The following is a 7,183-nucleotide window of genomic DNA, read 5'->3' on the forward strand; positions in this document are numbered from 1 at the left end:
TAATGTCCTAATAATAAGCTATGTCCGAGTAGACAGAAATAAAATTAAAAATAAGGACAGCAAGGCATTGTTAATTAAATAATTAATAAATCTCTCATGAGAAGCTTAGTACTTTCTTTCTTTCACTCATGCAATTAGTCAAGAAAGGAGTAAACAAAGCAATAAAATACTTAGCCGGCTCTACAGATAAGAGGTTCGTTTTGTCTAAAAGCCAAGGGGTGGACTTATAAATTTAACCTAACCTAATCTGTGCTTTCTTTCATACAGAATTGAAACATTTTTACAATAGTTGCCTTTAAAACTGTGCATTAGCATTTCTTAAAAATTTAAATTAAAGTTTATCAACCTGTAGTTTGGGGACTTCTTCAAAGTCTCAGTTACATCACGTGATGTCCCCAAACTTCAGCTAATTCTCCCGCGAGAAGATTAAGTTATCAGGAAACACGTCAGAGATGCGAAGCGTGGCCGAGATGAGTGAGTAATTACGTGACCGAATAGTACTGGCACATGTCACGTGACACATTGGAAGCGGACGCGGACGAAGAAGTTTTCGTCGCGGAGCGGCACAAAGCTTAAGCAATGGCGTCTTCGAACGGGTACACTCGGTAAGTAATCCGACAATTTTTTGTTTATAGCATATTTTATATCGATCATTTCAACAAATTATACGTGTTTTGGAAATATTCGAGTGAAATTAGTCTAGATTTAGTTAATTTTATGGAAGTAAACCTCTCAAATAGTCGTACCCCCTAAACTGTACAAGTGCCCCCGTTCCATTCTAAAAATATATATCTGTTTCTCTCTTCTAATCTAACTTTTCTTTTTCCTTTCCTTTTTAGTTACAAGTAGGTTTAAGTTAGAAATTAAGTATCTCTGTGTAACGCGAAAGTTCTTGCTCGACTGTGAATCGAAATAGGTGTTTTGTTCTTTTGTTTGAAGTAAGGAATCAGGAGGTCGGAATCAACAAGAACCTTTCCTGTATATGTTCACAAGAAAAAATAAAGCACGTCTTATTTGTTTTATTTACCCGTCTCTTTGTGAAAAATCAACCCTCACCACGTGCTTATTACAACAGCGGACTTATCGAATGTCCCGTGTATCGCTCTCGTTGAGTTATCGGAAGAGCTCAGAATAGGTCCCCTGATGCTATTCTCACTAAATTTCACAATGTGCCTCACTTACGTAAAAAGTTACCCACTAAAAAACTTCACCATCAAAACAAAAAATAGTAATCAAATCTAATCATTACAACACAAGCCAGTTAAATTACCACATATTGATACAAAAGGTAAACTTTCCCATGACATTTATAAATCATAGAGTGTATATAGTTGATTAATTTTGTTTATTTTTTAGTAACTGAATCATCACATGGAAACACAATTAGATTCTTCTGTGACAGATGCGAGAGCAGTTCATCAGCAGGAAATTCTTAAGTTTATTTAGTGAGGGATTCGGAACTTGTGTGGAGCCTCTCATTGCTACCATTCTTACTTAAAATGCATTACCAATGCATTTTTTGAAATATTTAATCAGCCATAACTTTTTCTCTGATTAGATATGAACCCATTACTAGTCTCCACCTTGTAGTCTCATTTAAGCTTGATTGAAAAATAATGTAATATCTGTAATATACCTTTGGAATTATTAATTTTAAAATAAATATTTTTATTTTGTCGTGTTATTAATTTGTTTAGAAATTATTAATATTATATATATATAATATTTATATATATTGGTGTTTTATTCTTAATTGACATCTGTGTCAATGGAACGTGCCATTGACTGCATAGTAATATGTAAGCAAAATATTAAGTTTTTGCCATTTTTTATTTTTAATAATTTTTTTTGTTCTGGCATTTATTCTACAAATTAAAATAGGAAATAATCGTAAACATAATTCATAAAGTCTTGTAATTAGTAATTCTTTTTGCTGTTCTAGAAAAACAGCTATAATCCTTTTGTGGTTTTGGCGTGGTGGTTGCTTTTATCTTTGGTCGGTGGAAGAAACGAACGAGACGAGATCGTAACAAAAACTAAACCTTTATTGTTCTTCTCGCGTACTAGGTACAGCACATGTCTCGACGACGCGGCTAACAAAGGACAACTGGTTTTCGACTGTCTTTGTGGGGTGAGTTCGAATTTATTCCAGGAAGTGGTGACTCATATGCCCGGGGGTAATTGCTTGTCTTTTACAACCGTTAAGGATACAGATGTGAAAGGCGGCGTTCGCCACACTTTATTAATAAAGCGTTAATAGGAGAAAATGAGCTAAATACAATCAAACGCCATCAACTGCCAAAAAATGGCTTATTACCGATTTTAAAGCATTGTGGCGTGACCATACTGTTATCGATAGATCATGATGGAAGTAAACTAATGCCTAAGACACTCGATCACGTGTTTTTCTATAAGCTAGCCAATCAGCCATTGAAAGAGTAGGCTAACGAAAATGACGAATGGTTGAAAATGGGACAATTTCACGACGTTGTGAAGCGCTGTTTTGTTCAAACAATTCTGTACTTTTTTTAAAAACTCTCCGCCCTGTTTGCACTAAGAAGGCCTCTTTTAGCAAGCCCATTATGGGTTCGGCCAGGCTCACAACGGGGCGACCGGGTGGTGAGGAACGAGGCCCGACATATCCGAACGGACCACCCCCCTGGGGAAGGTTCTAGATAGAATCCTCAGTGATAGAGTACTGTACCATTTAAAGTGGAGAGGAATGCTGCATCCACAACAATATGGATTCCTGCCGGACATGTCGACCTGCCGCGTATTACATCGGGCGGTTGATCTTGTTCGCCATAACCGCCAGCAGGGCCTCCACACGTCGCTCGTTTTGATAGACGTTGAGGGGGCTTTCGACAATAGAGAGGTTGAGGCGCACGTTTTAAACGTGTAAACGTGTACGTGTGACGTTCGGCGCCGCTTTCCCGTAAGCCTAAAAGTTTGACGATGGTGTTTGGAATGTCGAGCGTGATTCCACCGACTATCCAAACACCATTGTCAAACTTTTAGGCTTACGGGAAAGCGGCGCCNATCCAAACACCATTGTCAAACTTTTAGGCTTACGGGAAAGCGGCGCCGAACGTCACACGTACACGTTTAAAACGTGCGCCTCAACCTCTCTATAATGTTTGGTGGCCATCCACCGTGGGTGAACTTCGGAAGGCGAACCTGCCGACCACCCTCGTATCACTTAACAGGAGTTTCCTGAGTGACCACACGGTAGTTTATCAGACACCAAGTGCCAGGTATGAAAGGACACTGGAAAGGGGCTGTCCGCAGAGGTCCTGTATAGGGCCCCTACTATGGAACGTTCTAGCAGACACGGCGCTGCGACTAGTCCTTCCGGACGATGTCCAGCTGCAAGCCTATGCAGATGATCTGTTGCTAGTAGTTGCAGGCTATAGTCGACGCGATATGGAGCTTCGCGGCAACGAAGCAATAGAACGGCTTGTTCGCTGGGGAGAGCTGCACAGCCTATCCTTCAGCCCCGAGAAATCGGAGGCCCTGACGGTAGCCCGGACTGGAGTGTTGGCTCGCCGACCAATATACCGAATTCGGGACAACCCCATCCAAAGGGTGAACGAGTTAAAGTACCTCGGTGTTATCATCGTTCAGACACTATGCTGGACGCCACATCTGAGGAGTGTCCGAAAGAGGACAAACCTTACGATAGCGGCATTATCGACACTAGCTAGACAGGATTATGGTCTTTGCGGAGAAGCGCTTCGAGTCATCTACAAGATGAGCGTAGAGCATGTTATCTGCTATACCTGTGGTGTATGGTGGAAAGATTCCGCCAACGTCAAGCAGAGCAGGACGCTGCTGACGATCCAGACCCCCGCTGCACTGCGGATCACGAGAGCGTACAGAAGTGTGTCGACGGAGGCGATCCTGGTCTTGGCTGGGTTGCTTCCACTGCCTCTGGTAGTCAGCAAAGAGGCAGCTTTCTACAGAACAACAGTGGAAGGTATAGAAGCTGTGCATTATAATCAGATGTACCCAGCCACTTAGACGTCGGACAGACGTACAGTATATCCAGCCCATAGGATCGGACTTGACTGGGATGTCGGTGAACCGACAGGAAGCGGTGTTGAAATATACACCAATGGCTCTAAAGATGGTAGCTCAGTAGGTACTGCGTCTTCTCTGACGGAGTGCAAGTGTACTGGCAGTCAGTCAGGAAGCGTTCGTGTTCCAGGCGGAACTGGTGGCCCTGGAGGGGGCGTCTCAGTGGATCCTATCACGGTTTACTCAGCCAGTCGTCGCTTCAGGCCCTGAGTGACGGGTACCATCGCGATCCGCTGGTACAGGAGATCAGAGGTAGGGTACTGAGGGCGAGGCACGAACGACACGTTGTCCTGCGGTGGATCCGAGGCCACACCGGGATCCCGGGCAACGAGCGTACAGATCAGCTGGCAAAGGCGATAGCCAGTGGCCCATTTGTAACGAGGATGGTGGAATTCTCGACTACATACATAAAAGGTACTCTACTGCAACGATCGATGACAAACTGGCAAGAGAGCTGGACTCAAAAGCACAAAAATTGAGTATGATGGTATATTAATATTAAAAGTAACCAACTATAGAAATAGTACATTTTTTGAAGGAGCTTCAGTACGTTTTGAAATTTCATTGTGGCAACGTGACGCAAATACTGACCAGCCACGGGGAAGTTTCCCCACTTCAAGTCCAAGTTTGGACAAGGAGATGGTAGCTGCGGCTGGGGGTGTCCTCGCGGTGACGCGAGACATTATGTACTTGACTGTCCTCTCACTGAGGATTTCCGCCGAGGGGCTGACCAAGTCGACTGGTCTAAGCTGCCTGAACAAGTACTTCGAGCGCTAGCAGCTAGTAAAAGAAACTTAAAGAAACTAAAGGAATTGATGGAAAAAGTCATAGATCTTGATCTGTAAGCCTAGTGGACGTTCTCACTCATTTCGGTATGCTACTCAATGTTCGCTTTTCTGTAACTTTTCTCCCGAACCCTTTAGCACCTTGCAGTCTCTCTTCGTACTTTCTCTTCTTTCTTTTTCTCTCTCGAGCACTGCCTTCCACGTGCTTTCCTTTCGGGATCTCTCTCTCTGAGGGTGCATATACTTTTCGTTTTGTATAGATCGATCTGTAAAATCAGATCAGTCCTTGTCACGTGATACAGATAGCTTCTGTCATGGCGGAAAGTATACGAGTAGGATCGAAGATGGCGGCAAGTTTAGGAATCATTTTAGAAATATTATCGGAATTAGATTCAGAATCCGAGGAAGAAGAATTAATTTTGGTTATTTATTTAACACAATATAAAAGTAAGAAAAAAAGAAATCGGTATGCAAAATAACTATGTTTCAGAGGTTGCATTAGAATATAGGCCAAATGTTTTTAAAGAACACTTTCGAGTAAGTCGAACTACTTTCGAAAATTTACTGAAGGATCTTGTTCCTATTTTATTACAATCAAAAGAAATAGTAATAGGAAAAGGAAGAAATGCACTGTCAGTTGATCAGCAACTTTTAATTTCACTGTGGCTTCTTGCCAACCAAGAATCTTTCAGGTAAGCAAAACGACAATTTTACTGATTGAGATAATTCTGTACTAAGTGCACTATTCTGTTTTCACACATATTACAGAGGAGTTGGAGACAGATTTGGAGTTTGTCGGAGGACTGCGTGGAGATGCCTGATGAGAATTGTTAGAGCTATAAATGTTCTGAATACACAAAGCCATATTATAAATTGGCCTTCATCTCAAAAGGCAAGGAAAACTGCTCAGACGTTTGCTATGAAATATGGTATTACTGGAGTTATTGGCTGTCTAGATGAGAAGCATGTAGCAATAAAGGCCCCTTTAGAGGAACCCCAAGCATATATAAATAGAAAAGGATTTCACTCCTTGGTTCTGCAGGGAGTATGTGATGAGAAAATGTGCTTTATTGATTGTTACATTGGTGAAGTTGGCTCTGTTCACGACTGCACAATATTTAAGAGATCTGAAGTGTATCACAGAGTTTGCAGTGGTGATGGCTTTCCACATGCAGATTTTCATATCATAGGAGATGGTGCATACCAACTTTCAAAGCATTTAATAGTCCCCTATAGAGACAAAATGGTTTTTTTATCATCTAAAATTATGTTTAATAATAAGTTTTCATGTCGACAGACTAATCAGAGAGCATTTGCTCATCTAGTTGGTCGGTTTAGAAGGCTGACGTTTTTAGATATGTCTCGCATGGACTTAATGGTACAGCTTACAGCTGCATGTTGTACAGTACTTTACGTAACATTTGTGTTCTACAGAATGATGAATCAGTATGGAGTAATGATGAAGAGAGAGTAGAAAATGGAGTGCAAATAACAGAAGTGGAAGAAAATGTGGCAGAGGAGATAACATATGAACAAGACCGAGAAATGGGATATTTAAAGAGAGAGCAGATAATGTTAGAAATAATGTCACAAGCAAACAGATACAGAATAAATTAATCAGCTCCTCAATTCATATTTTTCTAAACTAAATTCATTAGTGAAATTATGTATATTAAAACCAATTAAAATAAATTATTGTGTTAAACTTTTGCTTTGTCTGAATCTGTTACATTATAGCTCAATAACATTATAATTTCTCAATATAAGCAGGGGAAATTCATGAAAAGCTAATCAGTACAGTGAAAATTGTTCTTGTCTCCCTTGTACGTTATTTCTTGATGTAGTATGTACCATAAATAATTGTGAAACAGCATTTTATAATATGTACAGTAATACCCCGAACTTACGCGATAGGTGGGACCAAGCGGTAACCGCGTAAGTCGAATTCGCGTAAGTCGGGGTATAATTTCCCATATAAATACATACAATTTTTAATTGGGCCGGAGACTAAAGAAAACAATTTAGAAAAAAATGTTTAATAAAATCTTAGATAATACATATGTATAACAAATTAGGCCTATATTATTTTACAATTTTTCACATTTACTTGATTATTACGCCATAATTTTAACATTGTTTCTATCTCAGCGATAATATTGTGACGTTTACGAATGATGCTTGAATTTAAAGATTGAGCATTTTTCACAGCTTCGAGAATTTTTTCTTTGCCTTTTATAATTGTTCTGACCGACAATTCCGGTAGATCAAACTTCTTTGCCAATTCACAAATTTTCATTTTTGTATCGAAGTCTTTAATAATG

The sequence above is a fragment of the Centruroides sculpturatus genome, unplaced genomic scaffold (assembly GCF_000671375.1).
Source record: "Centruroides sculpturatus isolate CEXI.00-Female unplaced genomic scaffold, Cexi_2.0 scaffold160, whole genome shotgun sequence".
NCBI lineage: Eukaryota > Metazoa > Arthropoda > Arachnida > Scorpiones > Buthidae > Centruroides > Centruroides sculpturatus.